Below are 25,503 nucleotides of genomic sequence, written 5' to 3'. Positions count from 1 at the left end.
GTCTCCTGCAGCTACCTATAAACTCCAGCGCCTTAGTGCCGTCTCAGTTTTCTATTTTTGTTGTAAATCTCTTTGTTCAGTAGGAACCTGTAGTGTTCGTTCATTCTGTTAAACATAATGATAAAGAATATGAACGGAAGGAATGAAAGCAGGAGAGCTGTAGCTTGTACGGTGTGAAAGCTGCCCTTCTTTCTGAAGGAGATTCAAAAGGCGGAGCAACATTTGAAGGGACTGGAACGAGGAAAGGAATATGAAGAATTGTCAGAGGGAGGATCTCAAAGGTACTTCTGTAAATTTAAAATAATGAAATGAAAAAATATGTAAGAGAAACCAGAGATTGAAAGAAAGTGACGAAATTAAGATTACTGATACAAAATAATTTGATTGGAATTCTTTAGTAAACTGCGATACTGTCTCACTTCAGTGTAGTCTAATTTCTGTGCATTAACTCTAGTATTTCTTGGGCTTCACTAAGTTATTTCAGCATGCTAAGTTGATAAATATGCTTTTTTTTTTGTAGTTTTATTTGTGGTGTTTTCTGCTGATTGTTCTGTTCTGAAGCAGTCCAGCCAGCAGTCCCGTAAACAAGGAAGGGAGCAGGCTGGGAAGGAAGGAGGTCATGAAGGACAGCAAGGCAGGTAAAGTTCAGCTGCGGTGGGATTGCACCTGAAGTCACCCACAGAGCTATTGAGCAAAGATGGACTGTTGGAGGTACCTTGCAGGTAGTTCTTGCAGTTCCAGGATTTCAGAAGGTAGACGGTCGACTGTTGTGTGATAGCAGAGGTCCTTTGGGTTTGTGGTAAGATGAAACAATAAACCTAGGCTCTTTCCCCTGAACAAAATTTCTCTAGTCTTAGATTATCATGTAACGCATTGCAGTTCACATGAATCACTAATGTCACCATATTGAAGTTTTAATTTGCCATAATGCCAGAATTGGCATAAAAACTTACTTGTGCTCAAAACAGTATCTTACGCTTTTCTAGATGTTGCGTGTCATAGAGAATCAACATCTTCCCATTACCACAGATAGTACTTTTAATAGTGAATAGTCAGCTATCAGGGGAAGAAGATACATGCTTCTCTGGACAAACTGTGGATATTTGCTGTGGGTAAAATATTGGCTTGTGCTTTGCTGTTGAGTAGGGAGAATCAAAATGGGCTGAATAAACAGTTGGGTTTGCAGCCAGAAAACTTATGCATCAGCAGCTTCGTGTGTGTCTAGATCTAGACTTGCAGCCTCCTGCAGATTCTTTGGCAATATACTGTATGTAGCGTCCATTGTAGGATCTTGGGTTGCACTTCGCAGTGTATGCTTCTAGCTTGATAATAAATAATTCCTGAAAGCCACATTTCCATAAAGGAGGGTTTTTACATTCAAGGTTTGAGTTGGGAAGTCTGTGTAAAAAGTCCTGTGTTCTGAAAATCTTTAAAGCTTAGTTTCAAGCTGTGAAAGTTTGAACAACAGCTTTTCAAGTTGTTGATGACAAAAGGCTTCGTAATCATTAATTTGGAGCTAGGTAGTAGCCTGGAAACTTGTTGATGTCATCAATGAAACCTGTCTCTACTACTTTCATAATTTTGTTTTGTCCATCTGTCATCCCCTGAGATCTTGGACCATGACGACTTAGAAGATAACCTTCAGATAATGTCTACCTGGGAGTTTTGCTTGCAGTTTATTAGCAGGACCGAATGGTGCTTTGTTCTCCAAATGTGTGCCCAGATACCATCTCTCTGCTCAAGCTCCTGATTTTTTACTTTTGGGAAGTGTGAGACTTTTCTTTCAAAACCTCATTAAAATCATGTAAGAGTTTCCAGTGTTGAGCTGGTGTTTTGGCTTGCAGTAGCCTTTGCACACACTAGAGACAAAGTAGCCTTGTTTCTCCCCCCTTTTGAGGATTTGCTTTAACACAGGCTGAAAGCGAGCCTAACACCAGATTACATGTGTATGTAAATCTATTTGGTAAATGCAAGAGCAGTCATTGTAATGGGACGCACGATGTCTCAGTAACATGCTCTTTTTTTTCCTTTTATTGTTCTCTGTTTCCTCCCCACCGCTCCTAAGTACATAAACTAACAAATAACTCACAAACCCAGTGCTTATTTCTATTGTGTAAACTGGAAGGAAGCAGTACACAGATTTAGATACTGTTTACTGTGAGACAGCATTTTGACTGTAACCCTCAAATTGTCCCCTGATCTGCACAGAGCCTGTTAGGTAGTGGTGTGAGTTATTGACATTTTGTATGTAGGCTTTTGGTAAATAAAACCTTTTGTTGGACATGTGGCAGCTATTTCAATTAGAGGATGCTGTGAAGGCACCTGGCTCACTGGGAACCATCATGACTCATCTAGGGACCATCAGGGTGGGAAGAAGTGTGAATCTGGGCTTGTTTGGCCAGGATTCCAGTAGGTGCTGGAGCTACTGGATGACAGTGCTCTGATGACATGTACAGAACAGCAGACCCAGCATTTTCTGAGAAGCAAGTCTGAGCTAGGACTTGGGGGAAGAAAAAAGCTCTTGTGCTTGAGAAAGTGGAGAGGGAACCTATGGACAAACTAGAAATAGGTTCATTATAAGTAATGAACTGAATGATTAATCAGGTTTGGAGTGGAGTGGAGTTGTAGTTTCACAGACAGTTGATCTCAAGATGATATTCTGTTGCCAGCTTGGAGAGGGGCTTTCCCTGGTCCCTTGCACTCAGCCCTCTGTCCCCTTCCCTCCTCTCTTGCATATGTGGGCTTGCAACCTCTCTTGGGCTGGATCTGGAGGTGGATCTGGGATTTGACCCTTCAGTGGGTCAAATTAACTCAGCAAAACAGCAGAAAACCAACCTGGCAAAAAGCCTGTGTATGATTTCTGCTGTTCTAGTGAATTGAATTGGCTCACAGAGGGATCTGAGATTGCTGTAGATGGCATGAGGTAAGCAACGGGAACCAGTGCCAGCACAGGAAGGCAGAGGGAGAAGAGGGGGACCATTCCCTTTGTGGTAGTACTAGGCTGTTAAATCTGCTTGCCCCATCTTACAAAACAATCCTGTGAACATTCATTTGCCTTAAAAAAATTGCCTACATCATTGTGAGTGATCACTGTGTCTGAGGATGGTGTTCTTGTAAAATATTGGGCAGAGTGATGGTTACCCAATGGTGAAATCTCTTAAGTGAAAAACCCAGTAATAACTAATGGAGTTTGAGGCAGAAGAAACCAGAGGCTGTGGCAGCTTGCTCAAAGCCATCGTGGGATTTGTGCAGATGAAGGCTGCGATGCATCTGAAGAAAGGACCTTCTGTGTAATTTTACTTGGGTAGCTGAATTTCATGTTTATTATAAATCTTCTTGCTTAAAGTATTTAGTGCACATACTTTTTTTTTTTTTTTTTTTTTTTTTCTGAGGGCCAACCACTTTATTGATTCCTTCCAAACCGTATTTTTGCTAGCATGTACACCATAGCAAGTCATCAGTGTTTCCGACTCAGCACTTCTCCCCTTTCTGGATGATACGCCATATGATACTGCACCACCTACCTTGTTACATGCTGTATAATTGCACCCTGTCCCTTTTGTATAACCTAAAATCACATGCTCATATTTGAGTTGGTGCTTCTTTTTCAGAAGTCTGCATACGATGCACATCACCATGGTGTCTGAGCAGCTATACTGATGACGTTGCTAAATTCTCAAAAGATTTGCTAAGTGTTTTAAGCATTTCTTTAAACAGTATTCATAAACTACCAAAAGAAAACTTTGTGCTGTCTGCATTTAAGAGGGGTTTACTTCTATCTGATGTAAACAAGTCACACACATGCCATTATTTTGTCTTTAAATGCCAAGGTATTTTTCTAAAAAAGAACAGCAGGAGTTTTGTTTTTTAAAAGAGAATTAGGTTGATCAAAATGTTTACTTCTGGCACTTTGCTTTTTATAGTCTCTTTACTTTTTTTGTTGCAAAATAGCAAATTAAGTAGATTCTGAAATCGGTACAAGACTGCAGTTTTGATATGAGGAGATCAAATGGCTTCAAAGCTCACTGTTTTTCTCTTCATAGCAGTGATAGCATTGAATTGTTAAGTTTCTATTTGAGAGTGAAGTTCCACTGAATAGTGTTGTGTTACAATAAAAATACGATAAAATAGTAAATGGTCTGCAATTTGAGATCTTGTTTAAAATTAGTTTATTACTTTAAAATCAGATGCCCAAGTTGTAGAACCTTGAAAACAGCCTCTATGTTTTTAAATAAGGCTATTTATAGCAAAAGGAAGGGATCTTTAAAGAGTCATCGACTTATTTCATTATAGGTATTTAATAAGAGTGACACTACAATAGTTATTGATATATGAAATGATTCTATCTTTGTCATTCATTCTTAGAAAAGGAATCAAGTACTCTCCTCAGTGTGCAGGGCTTGCCCTGACAGGGGGGCAAAACCACCTTTGTGATGTCTGATTTTGATTTGGGATACTTGCTGGGGAGAAAAAAAGGGTGAAAAATAGAGCAATTGGTGGAGTTCGGTATGTATTTTCTTCTAGTGTTTCCAAGTTCAGCAAAGCACTGTGCAGTACTTCTCTTTTTCTTGTATCGTGGAAACTGCTTGACTACCCTGCAGAGCTTAGTGTCACTGAACGATGCAGAGGGAGATGCCAAGGCTGGTTCTTCCCCCGAGGAGGCACTAGGATGTGATTTGTATTTCTGAAGATTGCTTGGAGCTAAATGATGTTTGGTGCACCTCAGTGAAAAAAAAACACAACAGTGTTTATCTAGATAACTGCATCATTGCTCCTGTAAAGTCAAAATTTTGTTTGGGAGTCACCTGTGATGGTTGGTCCATTTATTCAGAGTAGAATAAAGATACATGTAAGTAGACACCAGCCATTTATTTAAAATGCTTTTTTGGTGTGTAGAGTTTGAATATAATTGAAAATATCTGTATTATTTAGGTTGTTACTTCCATGACTTTGTCTTCTCTGTTTTCATCTTGCTATCCAGACCATAACAGTATATATACATGATATAATCCTATTCCTCTGTGAGTTCGGAGGATAGCTGAGAAATATATGCAAAAATAATTTTGTTGGTGCTAATAAGAGCACTTCCATGTACTGACCTGCAATGTAATATAAAGGAGTATTCCTTGGATGCTCAAAAATGTGAAGATTTTTCCTTCACAGGTGTTCACTGTCCCAGTCACAGAAGAGTGGATGTTAAGAACTGCTAGCTTGCAGGTACATGCTTATCATACAAAGGAGGGAGAATTCTTGAACCACGAAGAAAACCTTTGTTGTGAGGCATTTTAGAGTGTATTGGGATACTGTGTAATGTTGCAGTGAGCTAAAAATCTGCTTGGGAAGCTGTGGTTTAATATCAAGGATGGGGTATTGCTTTTTAAACTTTCAATAGGTACCAGAATTTCTGGGGGGCTGTTGGAAAGGAGCATATCCTCACTTTGAAGCTTCCTCCTGGTAGGTGCCACGCTGTTGTAAATTTAACTGACCCTAGGAGTATTGGTCTTTGAGAGCATATAAGAATAGGATTTATGGTTCTGAGTTAATAAAATATGCTGATGCCACTGTAAGCCCTATTTAGATAGACAGCAGTAATCTCTGTTGAGCAGTATGAAACCGTCTGTCTCTAAGTAGTGGAAACCTAATAGTTCACAGCAAGGTTGTACCACATCCAGAGATGAGAAAAATGTGTCTGAAGTCAAAGGAGTTTTAGCTGCATGGTTTTATTTCCTTGTGTAATTGTGTTCTTTCTCGTGTGCTGTTATTATACATCATGTCAAGTAAACAAGATACCCAAAGGGTACAAAGGAAAAGGTGCTTTTTTAAAGTTCATAGCATACCTTTTGCTTTAGCACAAGAACCAACATTCTTCTGAATCTACAAGGTGAATCTGAAGTATGTGGAATTGGTGTTAAATGTGGAGTATGCTGTGTGTTCATAAAAAACCCCCATTCAGTTAAATAATGAGATACATTAAGAAGGCTAACAATGTATTGCCACATCGTGTGTTTTGTACAGTATAAAAATGCTGTTTCCAAGTTTTTATCTTTCATGGAAGGAGTTGATAGAATTATATGTTTGGAAAGATAACTTGGAATTTGTAATTTTTCTATTGTGTTTGAAATATTTGACATTTAAATACGTGGTTGTATTTACATATGTTGCATTTTCATTACAGCTAATCCTCTTGAAACTTGGTTGGCAGATGCCTTAAGCAGTTCTGTAAAATTGGGACAGATACAGTATTCTGCAACCTTGGATTCTTATTTCAAATAAAGAACATTTTATAACTGTATTTTTTCCACTTTTAAAGATTCCCACTTTTAAAATTTGAAAGAGTATTGCTATGTGTAAACAATAAGGAAATAGACTTTAGCAGGGAGATAAATATCTGAAAATTCACTAATTGGCATCTTATTTTAATATAAAATATTAGTAATCTAGATTTTATATGCTGCAAGCATAAAGATTACCTCTATGTTACTTAATATATTAAGTAAACAAGTCTGTGCGAAGAAACCATTCTGTGCGCATTATGAGGCATGCATCTTTTTACAAAAGGCAACAGTTTCCATTATTAAGTCTAAATGATTGCTTTATAGTTTGAAAGGAGAGTAGAATGAGAAATAATTTCTTTGACAAGTATTATGTTTTTGTATAGTCCACAAATACATGGTGTCCATATGTGCTGCGTTTTTATTTTTTGGTTTGGGGCTTTTTAAAACAAATATTCTCAGCATTTTTTCACCACTGTTTCCTAGCTTTTGATTTATTTAAACAGTGAAAATTATAGCTAAGTATAACTAAACATGTTTTGTTCTGTTAAGTGAAATAGCTAACTTAACAAATACCCTTAAGTTCACAGAATTCAACATTAATAGTCACTGAGTTTAAACAGTCCAAAACACATGAAAAAAAAATCTATGTAATTTATGTGGTCTATGCTTTATGAAACATTCAATGTAAAACTAGACCTATGATCTGGAGCTGATTTTTTTTTTAACTCGGATAGTATTATGTTTAGAAGAGTATCCAACATTTCCTTCACTCTAAAAAAAATTCTTCTTGCGGTCTACTCCCTCTCGTGATTCACCCCTAACAGTGGCTGGATTCATCCTTTCAAACCTCAGGTACTGCAGTGATGCTCCTGAACCAGGATAGCACACTTCCCAGTTTCCCGTATTGCGGAGAGCCACAGGCTCTGCTGGGTGCTCTGTGTTAGGTACCGATTGTTTAAAATTGGGTAGGATGAATCTGATTTTAGTATTGTGTCACATTGAGTAAAGATGATCCAAACCTAATTGCTTTGAGCAGGTGTTTCCGTTTGGCTCTGGGTCTGCTCCTTGTTAGTCCCTCCTGTCTCTGCTATTGCACCTTCTTTTAACCAAAATAGTTCCCCTGAGGTACCCATTTTCCCTGGTGAGACTGTAAATGGTTGTCCAAGTTGCTCACAGGATAGCTTTTCAATACATGTATTCTTACAGACCTTTCACAGCTTTTATTTGATAAATTAATGCTTGGTGCCAGCAGTTTACCTTGAAGTGTCCGACGGCTGTGTTGAGCTGGCTCTGTTTGCCTTACAAAGCCCCTCTTCCTTTTGAAAACTAGAGAATACAGTGGGAGTTTATGCCTGTAAGTTTTTTTTACCAGATTTTTCTGTACACGTGTTTCTTACGCGTTGGCGGTTTGCTTCAGCTGCATTGAGGTCCCCAGTCTCCCGTCCTTGGTGGCCAGTCTCCTGTCGGAGGGAGCAGCAGTCCCCCAGCACTCATGGTGGTGTCTTAAAATTTGGCTCGATGATAGGGGTAATGGTTTTAAACTGGAAGAGGGTAGCTTTAGATTAGATACTAGGAAGAGATTCTTTACTCTGAGGGTGGTGAGGCACTGGAACAGGTTGCCCAGAGAAGTTGTGGGTGCCCCACCCCTGGAAGTGTTCAAGGCAAGGTTGGATGGGGCTTTGAGCAACCTGGTCTAGTGGGAGGTGTCCCTGCCCCTGGTAGGGGGGTTGGAACTCAATGATCTTCAAGGTCCCTTCCAACTCTAACCATTCTATGATTCTATGAATTTGCTTCTTACTGCTTTGTAAGAAAACCCCCGAGACGCAATATCTGATCCAGAAATATGTAACTCGTTTGAATACTGCCAAGGTAAAGTGCAGTAGGTCATGGAGGGGTAAATGAGCCCTTGGCTCCTGCAGCAGCTGTGTTGGGGAGAGCTGTGCTGGGCTCCAGGGAGATGGCAGGAATCCCCCCTCACCTCCAAGTGCCAGCAGGCTGTGTAAGGCTTATTTTCACCTTTTCTGTCACTCTTGGACATCACCTCAGCAGTGTTGTGCAGGGAGCCGGTTTCCAGCTTTCTGCTGTGCAGGAGAGGGGTGATTTCCTACCGCAGGCCTGGATTGTCCCCTGGGTGGCCTACTGAGCTGGGCAGCCCCACCATGCCATGCCATAGAATCATAGAGTCATCTAGGCTGGAAGGAACCTTTGAGATCATGGAGTCCATGCCATGCCATGCCATGCCATGCCATGCCATGCCGTAGAATCATAGAGTCATCTAGGCTGGAAGGAACCTTTGAGATCATGGAGTCCATGCCATGCCATGCCATGCCGAGGCATCCTGCCTGTCCAGGACATGGCACCTACTGAAGCAGAGGACAGCAGATAATGAGCAGTCAATTAAATGGCTTAGTAAAAGAAGACAGAGAGTTAATGCTGTACGCTGCTCATCTTCGATTTTCATAAACTCATACATAGGATCCAGTGAATCGGGAAGTAGGATGAAGGTTATCACAATTTTGACGCAAACACTTAAATGGCTAATCTGTTTCTAAATGGTTATGTTTTTAATCTCAAGCCTCTTTACATGGCTGAGCTGCTTTTTTTTTCTGACTTGACTTTGTTTTATAGGGGAAATATTTCTGATCAGATTGCTTAAGCTCTGAGCTGTCATGTAAATACGTTCTGTCAAGTATATAATACACATTTTAAAATTTGTCTAAATATTTATGCTTTTGAGGGGGATCACTGTAGCTCTCAAGAGACAGCTACAACCTAGCAAGTAAATAAATTGTATTTTTTTTTCAAGTCTGCATTGTTTTTGCACGAAATCATAACTGTTTGAAGGATCACTTGAATCTCACAAAATTCTGCAAGATAGTTTTATTATTCACTTGAGAAAAAAGTACCTCCTGTCTTTCATCAGTGCCTGCAAATATATACGTGCATATATATTTAAAATAAAATGCTTCTCTTTCTTCTAAAAACGAAAGAAAAAAACACAAAGTGAATGCATTTACATGTGCCATGACATTTAAAATTATCATTAGAAATGTTGTGAAGCACATTTTCTGTTATTTTAGATTTGCTTCCAGTATATGCTCCATGGATTATTTTTTTCTTATTTTAGCAATTTTCCTGTCTGGATTACAGTGATAAAATCTGTGCTGTTCTGAATCTTTAAAAAAAAAAATTAAAAAGTTCAATGAAATTCAGTGGAGCAAAGATTGGTAATTTTCATTCATTTTTGGCAAATGAGCTGTATTTTTCCAAACTTGCATGAGAAGGGAAATTATTAATGCTAAAGTTTAGAACATAGTTAGTTTGTAATCAATAAGAGTTATAATAGCAGTGATTGGTATCAGGCATAATATTGCTGTAATGTTAAACACCTCAGAAACTGTTCACCAATAAAAAAAGATCTCCCAGTTTAAACCGGTGGAAGTATATTTGGATGCTAGTCTATATAAGTCATAATAAATCGTATTATCCTTTCTTTTTACTTTGTACAATAATAAAGTGTATTCAGAGAAAGTAAATCTGTGATTTTAACATCTTTTGACAAGCACATTAGACTGTAGAAAGAGCATCCAAGTTGGGGCTCGGGGCATATGGTGCTACCTTCTGCTAGCATAGCTCCAGAACAAGTCACTGTGTTCACCAAGGGGTCACGTTCAGACTCTCAGGTTCCTTTCCCCGGTCTGGGGGAAAAGCCACAGTTCCTCTTTGTACAGAAAAATCGGAACATAAACCGCAAACCTCACTTGCCTGTGATACCTTCATTGTTCAGAGAGCACAGAGATGCTCTGAAATGTTTTGCTATCTGTCAGTTTTTTTGTCAAGGCATTCATGAAAGGCTTCCGAGAAGTTAAGCTAAACAAAAATTGTATTGGTTAATAATCTGCACACTAAACAAGGCTGTAGTACTGTAAATCCTCAAATTAGCCTATGTAAGTATTGACAGCTATTTTTTAATTCTGAAAACAGATATAATGCTATTTTAAAAGAATAGCTGTTTACATCATGATGTGAAATTGTTGAAGCATTTCAAACTTATGTACGTTCAAAGTATTATTTAAACGCGTGTTTCGTGAATAAGTAGCAACTCCCACAGACTTCCTTTTCACATCTTCCTAGGTTGTCTTATTTTATTTAGATTTAAATGGGTATTTATAATGGATAATCCAAGTGTTGTGTATCTTGGGAATTCAACATATGGATGGGGATACGGAAGGCATTAGTTATACGAGATTTGTTGACCAGCTTTTAATTCAGATTGTCATTTTTAACACACGGCGGTGCAGATGGTAAAGTTTTGACTGTCCGTCAGAGCCCCAGTACCTTAGGGACAGCTGTTGCTGATAAATCTTTTTTACATGCTTTAGGTCAAGAGTAGTCAAACCTGTTACAGCACCTGCTTCTACATATGCAAATCTGTTGTTTTGTCATTTCATTAAACAGGGAAAGGTAGTGGTCTCTCGTGGCCGTAAGAACGCCTGGAACATAGCCTGTATGAAATGAAATCTCGCAAAAAGACAACTGTGGTTTCTGCAGTGTAGCCGTGGGACGCTGGTTTCTGTTTGGGGGCTTTGTTTCTGGAAGACTGCCTGTAATTTGGAAGGAGGGTAGAAAGACGAGTGTATGTTTGGAGGCGAGAAGAAAAGGGAAGGTGTTTGCTGTCATTGACTGTAGGGTAGTTGTGAAGTTTGACATGCCCAGAAGCTAGCGGGTGCCATGTGGGGCTCCCCTACACTGCATACCTCCGTTTTCATCATCTGGGAAGCCTGCAGCATGATTTCCAGGCACTGGAGCATACAACATGTCTACTTCGGTTTGGAGCTGATTGATCCACGGTACGGAACATGCTTGTGGGATCTTCCCTTGCTATAGAAGAACATAAATGATTGAAATGCTTTCTTAAGAAAGAAAAGTATCATTTGCTTATGTACTTCGGTGCCTAGCGAAAAAAAGTTCCTGTCAAACGGCAGTACTCTGTGAGAGCTGATGGTTTACTGCACAAGGTTACACGTGGGTTGTGGAAACTTTTAAGCTGTTTATATTTGTTTAATCTATCAGATATATATAGAGAGAGTTGGAAATCGTGAGGAGGAAACTTCTCCCTTTATTGCACTTTGCAAATAGGGTTGTGGCATGTAATAGAAATGGCACTTAAGGATTGTTTTTTTAAGCAAGCTGACAGAAGATTTTATCCTGCACTGCCATAGATTGCTGTGGGGGAGAAAGGGAAATAGTAAAATTGATGAACAAATGTTGCATGCTGTCATTTTAGATTATGTTGTGTCGCCATGAAGTTGTTGCTAATTTTTTTAAAGATACTATAGAATTCCGCTGTTGCAGAAAGTAGCATAGTGGCACTGTTGACTGTGTTAATTATTTCATTCCAAGGCTAGTTTGTCAACAGTGTCTTAATCAAGCCACCAGCAAAAATGCTTTTTGAACATTTTGTGGAGAAAAAGAATACCGCCCTGACCTTTCAACCTTGTCAGCTGAGTTTTCCCATTCTGACACTAGGCATTATTTTTGCAAAGGTTGGAAGTTTAACTCTTCAAGGAACCAGATATCATTTTTATTGGGATATTAATTCTGGTAGGTGCTAATCTCATCAAGATTTGCAGACATTTTCCTTCATAGGCCATTCTGATTTGTAGCTTTTTCTTTTCACAGCAGTATTAAATACCAAACCTTCTCTGATATGGAAGTTCATTAGAGATATGTCTTTGATGGCAGCCCTTTCAGGGCTTCAGTTTCAAATACCTTGATGTAAAGCTTAAGAAGCCATTGTGTTGTAAGCCCTCCTTGATGTGTCTTATTTAGATCTGCATAGTAAATCAAGGAAAGTAAATAACAAGGCAGCAGATGGAAGCATGGAGATAAGGCCAGTGAACAATTGTATTTGTATTTTGTTATGATGTTGACAGGAGCTAAAATTCACTAATCTAGTTCAACTGATCTGCATTTCAAAGAAATCTCATTTAGCAGCAACTTGAAGGTTTGGAGGATAAAGTTCTTTTATTGCAGCTTTTATTGCATTCTTTGCTAATTTATCTGGTCAAGATTTAGCCTTGCTTACTTAAAGCAGCAAGCATGTTACAAGGAGTCTTAAATACTACGAAAGCATTAACGTCTAGACTATGAACTGAAGGTAATTACATATCCAGCAGTGAATAGGCTACGTTTAGGAAATACTGTTGTCCAAATGGAATTGCAAGAGAAATGCAGATAAGGTATTTTTCCCCTGTTTTCTCCAAGTGTGTTTTTTTTTATTATTATTATTATTATTTTTTATTGTGGGAAAAATGAATACATAAACAAATCTAAAATTATTAAATATAAAAAATAGAATTTCTTGACTTGTGAATTCAGTCATACCATATTTGCTGCTCTGTTCACGAACTGATAGCTCGTATTAAGGTTTCATTTAATGATTACCCTCCTGTATCTATTAAACAAAACTATTAAAAGGTGGACAATAGTTTAGTAGAATGATGGACCACAATTATTTTTATGTGGGCCCTGAATGATGTAGACAATGTGTACGTAAGTTTTGTACTTTGCATTAGCTAAAGTACGGCCATGTCATCTGGAAAAAATGTCATAAATACATTGCACAAATCAAATATGATTAAAATGAAGAGTGATATAAAGCAGAATTTAGGGTCTCTTTCAGGATTTAAAAAAAGTTATCTAATCTTAAGGCCAAAAAACTTAGCCTTTTTCTTTGATTTAGTTTTTACTTTATAACATAAATACTAACAATGGGCTATTTAGAGAATCAGTCACAAGCGTGTGCATACCTACGTAGCGATATAGCAATAATACAGCAAAGCGTGCCAGTGTACATCCACTCTAGTAATGGGGCCCGGTTCTCTTGGACATGTAAATCAAAACCAGCAGCTGTTGCATTTTAATGCTGCAGGCCTTACCGCCCTTCTGCAGCCCGTCCTTGTCCCTGGGATGCTGTCAGAGAGCCCGCACCTGTGCCCAAGGACTGCACTTCCACCTCATTTGTAGTGCGGGTCTTCACGCTTCTTTGTAGGCTGGAGAGGAGCGGATGCAGCTGGGGATGACACCACTTGGTAGGCTGCCGCGATATCTGGTAGCTTTTGACTGCTGGAGTCCATAGGCTAATTAGATCACAAGGCGGTAAATGCTTCTTTAGTAGTAGTGCTGGCTTAAGCATCCTTTGGTTCCTTCTCCTTATTGCCATACCTCTGAAGATGCTCATGCAGTTGTTTGTGGGTCTGCGAGGTGGACTCTTTGAGGTTGAAAACGACTTTTATTTTGCCAGGCTACTTTTCATCTAGACGAATTCCCCAGCACAGCTGACCATGCAGCTCCGTGCACAGTTGCTACGGCACAGCTCGGTGGGCAGTGCTGGGAAGGGGGAGGTGGTGCTGTAGCTGCCTCTGCCACTGGAAGAAGTGTTCCTCAGACTATGCCCCAAGACACACAGGATGGGCCGAACCACACCACGACTGAATGGTCCCACCTTTATCCAGGCCACATCTCCCCACTCTTGCCCTGGCAGGGATGTCCCCGTTTTGTTAAAAAGTTAGTTTTGCAGGAATGTCTTCAAAGTCAGGAATGTCCTGCTAGTTTTGCAGGAATGTCTTCAAATAGTTGAGCTCCCTGATCTGTCTCACCTTGCTGTTGCACAAATGTCCAAGTCAGCCCAAGGAAGGAGTGGGAGTCTGCAGCTGGATCTGGAGGTGAAGAGGAAGGTGGGGGAAGTTGGGGGTGCTTCAGCCCCAGTGCAGAGTGGCCGAAGTCATTCTGCGCCTGAATCCTCTCTGGGAATCTTGCCTTTATGCCCCAGAACCACTGTGTGCTCTGCATGTGTAAAACAAAGTAGACAATACAAATAGCAATTATTCAAAAGGTGACTTGCACTGCTTTGTGAAATAAATACATACCAGCCAATATAACGAAGACGATAAAATAAATCAAACTTTCCTAGAAAACTCCACAGTGTATCTGAATTTTTAATTACATCCCAATCTGAAAAAGTTCAGAAGGGAAATTTTGGATTTGAAGATGTCCCAAGGATGTCATTGTGCTTACAGCACCCAGGAGTGGACAGGTAGGTCCGCAAGAGCAAGTCCACCACAGTGGCGGTCACACTTTTAGATTAGGTCTCCCTTCTTTGGTATAACAGTTTAAATCATTCCCTCAAAATAAACATGTGCTTCTACTGTCTGGCCTGTCCCGGTCTCCAGAATTTATCAATCCTAGTCTGTTTTTCAGACCTTGTGCCCTTATACCTTTGGCTTCAGCATTGCTGACCCTTCCTCCAACTCCTCCGTCTAAGCCCTTCCTGTGTCCCGGCAATGCCTAAGGTGACAAGGAGGCATCCCGGCTGTCACTGAATACTCGCCTCTTGTGCTCCTGTCCCTGCTGGCTCCATCCGAGTGTCCTGTTCCTCACAGGGCTGCGGGAGGGGAGAGCGTTTTCAGCAAAAGGGAGGGCGGGAGGCAAAAGAAAGAAGAAAAAGAGAAAGGGAGAAAAAAATCCCAAATGAATTTTCTCATATCTCTCCCTCTAGAGAAACCTTTTGCAACCCCCGGTGTAGGAGTGCCGCAGCACTGTAACAGTACTGTATGTTAGCGAGTGATCTTCTCACAGGGGATCGGGATCAAAACCATTTAGAAAGGAGGTGGATTAAAAAACAAAACCTGAATTCCTCCTATCGCCTTGTCAGTGCCAGTGCCTGTTGCAGAGCCCTGACTGACCGCGTTGTGTTTGACGCTGCATGACTAGAATAACACCGAACCGCTCAGCAGTCGTCTCTTCAGATCCCGCGGTGCGTCCCTGTGTCGAGTGGCCGCCTGACGGTGGAAAGAGAAGGGCAGATAGCGCTGGAAGGAATACTGGGGAAAGTAGGTGGCACTCTTCCCGCTGGGGGTTGCTGGAGAAAAAATATTCCGAGCCATAGCTGCCACAAGAACTACTATGCGAGATTCTGACTATCTGTTTAACCTCCTTAAAGTTGGGTGTTAGTTTAACAGCAGTTCACAAACTATTCCGTCCGATTGTCCCACATCCAGCATTATATCTTTGTTGGCAGATTGCCTGGGACAGGCAGTTAGCCTGTGCCTTCCATCCTCTATCTCGTCTACAGCGCTTACTTTGGGCTGGTAGACAGCTAGCCATGCAGGGAATTCTTTGGTCCCAGGTCTTACCTTGTTTTTTCACGCCAGTCCATCCTCTTGCAATTCAGTTTAAGGTTGTACTTCGGGTCAATATATTTTTAAATAAAACTTGAATAAATGCGCAAGAGAAACATGAGGAATATTCTCTAGCTCTTAACATCGACCCGAATCCAGAAGATGAAGAGTTCAGTATATAACTGATGAGGACTAAATTTTAAAATATTTCTAATTTTAGTGGGTGTTTTCAGGTCCCACAGGAGTTTTATATAAACGTATAGGGAAGATTATCAGTTGTCGTAATGGCAGCAATGCATGCGCTCTAGTAGTAGAAAAAACATTTTACCTGTAGATAGATCATTTGTCCTACGTGTCTCTTTTTATTATGTGAAAGAAGGGAAGTAGTGCCAACTCCAATGTTTTCTGAAGTATTGTGTTTTGATTACAGCATAATAATCTTCCTTAAATTGCTGACAAACCAAACAGCTTTGTTCAGTTTAATAACACAACGTTTAGGGAAGTTTCCAGGATAACACCTTCACTTCTTTTATTATTAACGTCGTGACTGATCTCTTGTTTACTCATTATGTTGTTTCCAAATTAGGACCGTGATACCAGAGATCAGCTGGAAGGGGCCTTTGCACAGATATATGTGTGTCTTTTGTTGCTGTATTTTAATATGTCTTTCTTAATGGAGGTCCCAGTGTTTACTAGCAAAGCAGTGCTTGTTTTTGTGAGTTTATGTTTTTGTGAGATAAGATTTCTTGGTAAAGGCTTTTAGATAAACACCGTACTAAAGACACTTGATTGTAATACTACATTAGGCTGACTATACAATTACGTACTAGAGTGAATACTATTCAATCTTAAACCAAAATTCCAGTCCAGTCCTTGATTGTTTATATGCTATGATTCAGCCCAAACCTTGCACTAGTCTTTTACTTAGTTTCACTCAATCGACTATAGATGTTGAAAGTAAAATTAATGGGATGCTTATGAACAAAAACAGAATTGTATAGCATATTTAGTCAGGGACCTGAGCTATTGGATTTTTTGTAAATAAGGTATATAATCCCAAAACAATTGAGAAACTTTCTTGCATAGTTAGCCCTCAAATACTTTTTCTCTAGTGCATTTTTCTGTAACATAATTTCAAAATACACGGCAGTCACAGGGTGAAGTATTTTATCAATGCTTATCTGGGATGTCTTTGTAGCGCAGCTGTGGCTTTATGAATTGCCAGAAAAGTCCCGTAACAGTAATGCTAATAAGATCACATTACCATGTATAGCTTTTACTTTGCGTCTTAGGTAACTTATGGAATTAGTGTGAGCTTGCACACAAACGTAGCTTTTAATATCCCAAATTAATATATGTGTACTCTGAAATATGTATGTCTCTTTAATCCTGTAGGTTATTTGTATCGCTGCTGTTTCAAAAATCAAAAACATAAGCTAAGAAATTCTTCATGTAAAAATTTCTACGTATATCTTTGATACAAGTGGATTTCCACCAAGGAGGGTATAGTTGAATGAGGGAATATATGGAATAAATTTTTAAAGCAAGCATGTATGCTCGTTTAGCCTTCAGATGGGATTATATAACAAGTGTTTGAAAAGAAAGCATTCTTAGTTTACACACTTTTTTGGGTAGCTGTTGATTCCCAGCACTTGCAACTGAGGTAATTGTGTATCAGCTTTTCCCCATTTACGTGCACTTGTGTGAGAGAGCCAAGATCACATTCACAGGAAGATTTCGTAAACTTTGTAATTGTAACTTGAAGCCACGTGTGGAAAGAGTGAGAATCACAGCTTTTATTTGGCAGCCATCTTCTAATACCTGTTCTCATGGTTTTTCCTTCCAGTAGTGGCAATGGTAATTCTGAATTATTATTACTACTGCTAAATTGTATTTAAAGGGTTTATCCTGCAATAGTATTTTGCCTGCTGTATATACCTGGAGTCCACTTCTCTGAATTTAGCGAGAAGCTTGCCTTTGCTCATACATCACTTCGAAGACATTCAGTTCTTGTTTGCTACAGCTCGCTCTTATTTATAGTTAGTATCACAGCGACGTGCAGGATATCAAACAGAACTTGGATTTCTTTTCGGCTGGATGGGTTATATTCCTACCCTTAAGATTTTACATTCTAAACAGAGAAGTTGGGCAACTGCTAGAAGGGAGAGGTGGCCTAAAATGTTGCTATAGGCCGGTAGTACGTGGGTCTTTGATCATTAGCATGCTGTACAGTGAATTTTCTTTCATCCTCAGTGTAGCCATTTGAGCTGCGGAAGCAAACAGAACAGCAAACATCGTAGCAGCCTCTTCTTTTGCAGAGTGTAGAAGTGATGAAGGGGAATAGATAGAACAGTAAACATACTTTGATCCGATATATCAAGCTGACCAAAAAAAGTATCGGTAATTCAAATTCCTCACTGCAGGGTCTAAAAAGAATCTTAAGAAATAGGTCTGTGTGTAGATGTAGTGGAAACTTTCTGATTTTTGGGTGGAACGTGAGGGTATTAATTCGTGCATTTTGCAAAAGGGACTTTGGTTGCATACTGATGTCTGAACAAAGTTATTTTTGTCCTGTTATGTTTTTTTGTGCTAGTACAGGCTGCTTCTTCATATAATGTGCCAATGCATAAGTCTCCATATAGGGATACTCAGTTCAGAGACACAAAGATCTGTATCTAGCAAGACAGCAGAAAGGACTGATTATATTCCTTTGGTACACCTGGTAGGTATGGATAGAATTAATTAACATAGTTTTTGCTCAAAAGTGACATACCAACCCATGACAGCAAAAAGTGTTTGTTCTTGATGACAGTCATTCACTTTCTGCTGGTTCAGAAGGCTTCCCTGAAGGAATTTTAATTGATCTGCACTTACCCAAAATAAATCAGAAACACTGCTGTATCCTAGAGATTAAAGCAAAAGAGGAGATATTGGCATACAGAGTATATGATTTTTAAGGTTTGCTTTGAGATGAAACTTGGGAGATGGAGATGCTGACCTGCATTTATATAAGTGTTGAACTGAGTGGGAACACACGGGTGAAGTTACAGACTCAAACACATGGGACCAGCGACGAACTTGAGAAGCAGAACCTTGCTTTGTAGCCCTCTGCCCTGGCTGCTTTGGGACTGTGGACCAGGGAGAGGAAGGCTACTGCTGCTTTACAGTAAGACTTTGCTTTTTTTTTTTTTTTTTTTTTTTTCCTGTGGTGATGCTATTTTAGAAAGGTCAATCAAATTTATTAGGCATGTAGTAAAGTACAGAGAAGCATGGGAGTTCACTTTGCAGTTCAAAAGGATCTAGCCTGTACTTCAAATGCAAGTAAGACTAGACTCTCTGTGTACCTGATGCTGTAATTCTGGTTCTTCTGTGCTGAATATCAATGATGTAAAATGTATATAAGAATTTGTTGAATTGACACTAGCATAAAAGAATATACAAGGAGACAAGACCGGTCAGCCTGATTCAGACCAATTGTTCACCTCGCCCATTCTCGGGCTCCAGTGAAGGCTCTCTTCTAAGGGTACTTCTGCTCTCCCTTTTGACTCGTGATCAACAGCATCCTCTGGAAGAAGTCCACAGTCCTGTTACTCATTTTGTGGAGAAGAAACTTCTGCTTTTTGTTTTGAACTTGACTTTCACTAGGCAGTTCCTGAGTTCAAGGTTTAGGGAACAGATGATGTCTGTGGAACTTCTCCATCTTCAGGCTTTTGTAGTCTTCTACCATGCCCTCCCTTAAGTTGTCTCTTTTCCAGTCTGGATCGTTGTGGTGTACTGAATTGTTCCTCACATGAAAACCATTCTAAGCCTTCGATCATGTATGTTTTCTTTTCTGAACCTTTGCTAATTAGTTCTGTTGTGTTGTGTTCTGTGTTGGACACCAGAGCGGAGCATGCTTTTCAAGATGGGGTATAATACAGTAGCAAATTATTTGTTATGCTTTGTTCTTTACTCCTTTCCCACTAATTTTTAACATGGTGGGTTTGATTCTGGTGGAGCAGTGAGTTAAGTTTTCATGGAGTTAAGTTTCCATCAAACCCCGGGTCTCACTTTCTGAACATGAGATGTAGTTCCGTAGAGAGCTGTTTTGTTTAACAGAAGATTCAGATTAGAATATTTGTTGATAATAGGTAACCAAGACTGTTTCCAGTGAACTTGTGTTCAGCAAATTGTGATTGCCTGCTGGAACCCTGCCAAAAGTATTCAAAATTTCTTGGTGGTGCAACATATATAATCAATAATAAGAAATTACCTTTTAATTTGTACACTTAGACTTTTTAAAGTAGTATAATCTTGTTATTATGAATCTCAGCAGTGGAGTAGGTAACTACTTTAGGAGTAGTGACTACTTTAGATGTTTCAAAGATGTAAAATGTGTGGGATTTCTTCCAAGGTATGCGGTACATGCGTGTAAGAATGTGGCCCTGTAAATGTACTGAAGTGTGTTTTGAAGAGGTGATTGTAATACCTTGCTATAAAATGTGATATGGATGCTTGCACTTACTGTATTCCTTTCCCTTCTTACCCTTAGATAATTTCAAGTGAACGTTAAGGACCTTTTGTCCTTATCTGCCATAGAGGTGACAGCCACTTCTGGAAGGAGGACCAGTTTGAGCAAAAAGGAAAAGACCGTCCCTTCCGACAGCCCAGCGAGGGGACTAAGTGACTCCAAAGAAATGTAAGTGATTTATAACTGAACTGTGGCTGTGGCTGTTTCTCCTGTGGGTTTATGTGGTCTGTGGGAGGAATACAGTCCCATGTCACTGAAATGTATTGCTTATAGATGTAAATATGGTTTATGAAGAAATTTGTGGAGCATACAGAAAATACATACTCCTCCTAAGTTTGTGTGATGGTAAGCTATAATACGTCTTTTTGTTCCAAATGGCAATTGCTAATGGAAATGAAGTGCTGCAACAGTCACATTTTTTCTACCATTTTCTACTCATCTAGATCTGAGTTAATTTAGATATGTAGAAACTATGCAGCTAAATCTCAGTCATCCTAGATTCTTCTTACCCACGGGAGAGAAGCAGGCATCTCCAGAGGCCGATCCAGCTCATCCTAAAAGTAATGCCTGGGGAATTCAGTATTACTCCTTGAGTAGCTTGTGTCTCTCCGGTGATGGCTTCACTTTAGCCCAAGTGTTCAATGAACCCTTGGACCTGGCACGTCTGCGTAAGAAGCAGTGCCAGCTTCTTTTCCCCTCCCCATATTGCCGTTCTCCCTCAGCACGTGTAGCTCTTCATAAATTTGGAGAATGGGTCTGGCTGAAAATAACCAATTATTTGTACGGTTTTGCTTTCAGCTGGGTTTATCCCAGCCGTCTCCCATATGGCTGTCCAAGGGCCGTGACTGGTACAAAGGATGGGAATTAGCAGCCAAAAGTGTGGGGGAGCGCGTGATATCTTCTTCTGGCAGCTGTGCTAGTCTCTGCAGCCTAAATTGCTTGGTGAGCTATAGTCTCAGACCTTGTAGATATTTTTAGTGCTCTGCCATTTATAAGAGTGGAAAAACTTGAGTGAGGCAGCCTTACTTATCTAATGCGGAACTACTGTTTTGTTGTGCATTTCACACTGTGGTAACGCGGTGTCTTTTATATCCTTTGTAAATTAAAATTCAGATCTCCAAAACCAGGAAATGGTCACAAATGGCTAGCAAGTAAGCAGGTGTCTTATAGTAATTATAGTGTAGGCAGGATACGGTATAATTCATATATGCATACATAATTTCTGAATCTTAAAAATGCTAGCCTGATTTTGTATAGCACCAAGCATGATGTGTGGGTTGGGTGATACCGTATGATTAGCAGTTGGACTAATTTAAGCACAAGATCCTTGCTTCTCCTGAACAGTAGAATACTGAGTAACATTTCAGTCTCACATTGGGTACCTGATGGGAGGGTGGAAAGACGACAGAGCCAGACTTTTCTCATTGGCGCCCAGTGACAGGATGAGAGGCAACGGATACAAACTGAGTACAGAAAATTCCATTTAAACATAATTTTTAAAAATTCCTTAGCTTGGGGATGGTCAAAGACTGGAGCAGTTTGTCCAAAGAGGCTGTAGACTTCATCCATGGAGATACTCAAAACCCGGTGGGTCATGGTGATGAGTAGCCTGCTGGATCTGACCCTGCTTGAGCTGGGGTCTGGACTAGATGATCTTCTGAGGTGCCTTCCAACCTCAGCTATTCTGTGATTATGGGAATATTTATAGGCAAGCAAAATCAGATAAGATTCTGCTATTTTATTTTTTGATATTTCAAATTTTCCTCTTCTTTTCCTATTTTGATGTACTTAGCTATTCAGTTTAAGCTTTTACTTAAGTTATGGCTAAAGATGAGGGATGGCAGAAGTTGCAAGCTTTCTAAAATGTGTTAAATTATATTTGAAGACTTGTGAATATAACTACGAAAATCACATTGAAGTCTGTGAAAATATTTTTTAGCTATGAATTAGCACCATATTTCACGTGATGTGGACAGTCACATGATGAGGATTTTAGATGTTTAAAATGAGTATCTTTTTCACTTGATCCATGGGAAGGAAGATACTTTTTTAGTATCATTTTGTGTTGAAAAAAAAAAAAAAAAAAAGACAAAACTAGGGACAAAGCTTTGGTGGAGGGATCCATTAATCCACAACAGAAATAGCTGTCTTCCTGAAGTCTTGTCAGACGTCAGTGAGAGCTATAAAGTGGCCTAACAATTTCATTATAAGCTCTGTTTTCAGGTACTTTCAAATGGCCGTCCTGGGACAGTCCATAATTCACGTGGATGCCAATGCAAACATGTAAAAACTGGGCAAATGTACAGTGATAATTCACAATATAGTCTTCCATCTTCTACGAACGTGTGATTCGGGGGATTCCTTGAAATACTTGAAACTCCTTTTGAAATACTTAGGAAAAAGGAACCCTCTCTTCAAATGACAGTTTTCTTGAATTTCAACTTCAATTAGTTTGGCAGACATTTTCTGTCCGCAGTTTTGCTATGGGCTGAATATCTTTGCAAAAGCTTCCATGAGATGGGTGTATCATTTCTGAAAATGGAAAAAAAAAGTTCTAAAAAAAGGTCTAGAAACTCTCTGCTTTGCTTTTGAGCAAGGACTTGAAATTTGAGAGTGAAGCTTTAATGGGTTGTAAGATGTGTCTTTTGCCATGCCTCTGAATGTCTGTCCTTTTGCACTGAATTACAAGCTTTGGAAAATTGCTGCTTACTCATAATCAGAAGAGGCATATTACTTTGTCAGCATATTCTCAAAATATTCTCTGTATATTCTTAAGCTCCTAGAGATGATTGAGTCTGTCCTGGCTTTGAAATCAAACACTGTATGACATTTCAAATGTATAGATCCCCCCTTATTTTCACAAAAGGGTCTTTTTTTTTTTAATTTTTCTGGGGCAGTATATTTTGATTTTGATGCTTGTTGAGAATTCTGTTTTTCTGCATCTTACTCTTTTTTTTTGCATGTACTCTTTGAGAAGTATGTCAAGAGTGGGATTAATTTTCCCTAATGTTAGCCATCTAAAAACATGGGTGGTGTAAATCTGAGCTGGTCGCTATAGATTTCTTCAGTCAGTGAAGAGAGATGGAGGTTTCCAGGGGAGGATTCCCATAGCCTCTTTTTGTGCCTGTCTTGAGATGAGATGATTCATCCTTTGGAGATGCCTGTTTCTTGTCACTGACAATAAAAGAAGCCTAAAGTGACCAGCACAAATGTAGACATCTAACTGTTCTATTAAATGTTAAGGCAGATAAATTCCATCTCATGTGACATAATGTGAGACTTAAGAGGCAAGAATGTTACCGCTGACATTGACAAAAACGTCCTGCTTTCACATGAGTAAACACAATTCTTTTTTAAATTATTTCTTTGTGGTTATGGTGATACATACAAGCTTATTAAAAGGACGTTTTCCATATTGCTTAGACATTGTATGTAACCATTAACAAATGCTCTTCAAATGCCATTTTAATATTAACTATGAAATATCAATGGGTTTTGATTTTTTTTTCTTATATTTTGTCTTGACGTTGAGAAATGCAAATGTTTTAACTATATGTCGTTACTTAATTTCTGGTAAGGTAGTAACAGCGATTTGTCATGAGATTCTAGCATTGTTGCTTTAGTATAGCTTGCAATAAAAGACTGAATGAAAAAATCTGGTGCTAATGAAAATGTGCTTTTAGCTAATTTTTAAAGGCAAGTAATTAGGTGATTTTCTAATTTGAAAAAGATTGCTGTACTATCAACTAATATTGGTAATGTGTTCTATTAAATGAGATTGTGATGAAATGCTATTTTCCATTTGTATTGAGGTATTGTAGATTTCTTTCGTCATTTAAACTGCTGTCTGTATTTGAGTAACAGCAACTACATCGCCTAATGTAGGATGGTGACGTACCGCCTTCCTCAGTTCAGTATTCATCAATCGGGGCTGTATGTGCGGAGCACTTTCTTGTCGTGGAATAGTTGAACGGGTCTCAAAGGCATTAGAAGGAATGTACAACATTCCTATCTGCTTTTTAGTTAAGATATAGGTATATGACAAAGAAATTTTAATGCAACTTATTCTTAGATGACTATTTGTGGCTAATGGCCGTGCATTTGAATGATTACCTGGGATGGCTAGACTTACCTGAATGATTTCATATGTATTTTTAATATCGTTGTTATGAAATTATGGATGACAGTAGAATATGCTTCAAAGGTGGCCTCAGTATTATACTTTTCCCGTTGTAGGAAACATGCACGTCATTGCTTATTGTAAGCAGTATTTCTGTACTTCCACTTACGGCTGAATTGATTAACCTCATTGGGGTGTATCAAATTTTTCTTTCAGTTTTAATTTTGTTTTGAATATTACTTTTTGTATCTGGGATGTTTCTTTCATTTTGTTTCCATCTTGTCGTTGTTATGTAAAAAGTGGTACATTTAGTTAAGTATTGCATAGTAGCAGAGTGCATGTATAATAGTGTAAAATAACAGAGAATACCTGACTCCTGGAATCTGCATTCAACCTGAGGAAGGGATTTATTTTTTTTAAAAGAATGCATGCAAATTGACCTAGAGAAGGAGCTCAGATAAGGGAAACAATCTCATCTTAATAATTTTTAGGTATTTTATATTTTTTTAATTTATATATTCATATATAAATATAATATTTGCACAAAATAACGTTCAACAGTGTTTGTATCTCAGTATCAGTAAGCCATGTGCTGTAAACATGAGCAAAATATTTTTCTTGGAAACACTGTCATATCAGTACTTGCTGGCCAAGATTCTCACTGATATGTATGCAGAACTTCACTGGAGCTGACAAGCTGGCTTTCTATATAGTTGATACAAGTTTTATAGGCTTGATTTTTTTTCACGATTGTCTGGCTTTATTTGAGTTGGATTTGTAATATTCCTATCCTTCTGTTACTTTAAGAATGTTTAGTTTTGAGTGGCATTTTATGCATTATCACAAAAATCCACCAAAAAGACCCTAGTTCTGAGAAAATGAAACGGGCAGTTCAGCCAAGGTGCCACTAAACAGGGGATGTTTGAGTAGTGAAGAATTGTGCCTATTTGTACTGAACTATAAATTTTATGATTGATATTTTGTCCTGACCCTGTTAGAGGGTTCAAACTGAGTAGATCCACCAGGCTGAGAATAAGTGGGTCCAGTGAATGAATCCGAGTATAGAAACCTGATGAGTATCCATTAAAGAAATTCATTAATGACTGCATCAAAATGAACAGAGCAAATGTTGTCTACAGCACAGGCATCCCAATCAGCAGGGTTTTTTTAATAACAGAAAATTTCACATGGGGTCAATTCTATTCCATGTAGGTAGCAAACCAAGTTCCCATCACACTGTTGATCTGACTCAAAATTTAAAGGCAACCTGAAGTTTAAAAAATGCCTCCCGTTTCAACCTGGAGGCATTTTTAAAGAGTATAAATATGTATTGATAGTTTTTCTAAAAATACCTGTGTGCTATGCATCTTATCTCAAGTTGCAAAGCAAGCAAGATAGGAAGGAAAACCTTTTACC

The 25,503-nt window shown here is 39.0% G+C and overlaps 1 protein-coding gene across 1 annotated transcript in view; it reads left to right on the top strand.

Moving 5' to 3' along the window:
- Positions 1-25,503, top strand: part of FOXP2 (forkhead box P2) — a gene marked incomplete at its 3' end in the record, with an annotated part of 437,141 nt that overhangs the window by 49,878 nt on the left and 361,760 nt on the right. Inside the window, exon 2 of the mRNA XM_082496807.1 lies at positions 19,989-20,135. The remainder of the gene's footprint in view (positions 1-19,988; positions 20,136-25,503) is intronic.

This window comes from Vanellus vanellus (assembly GCF_965231255.1).
Source record: "Vanellus vanellus genome assembly, chromosome: 1".
NCBI classification, from domain to species: Eukaryota; Metazoa; Chordata; class Aves; order Charadriiformes; family Charadriidae; genus Vanellus; species Vanellus vanellus.
The sequence above is the reverse complement of the archived record's forward strand: the minus strand, read 5'-3'. Positions and strand labels throughout refer to the sequence as shown.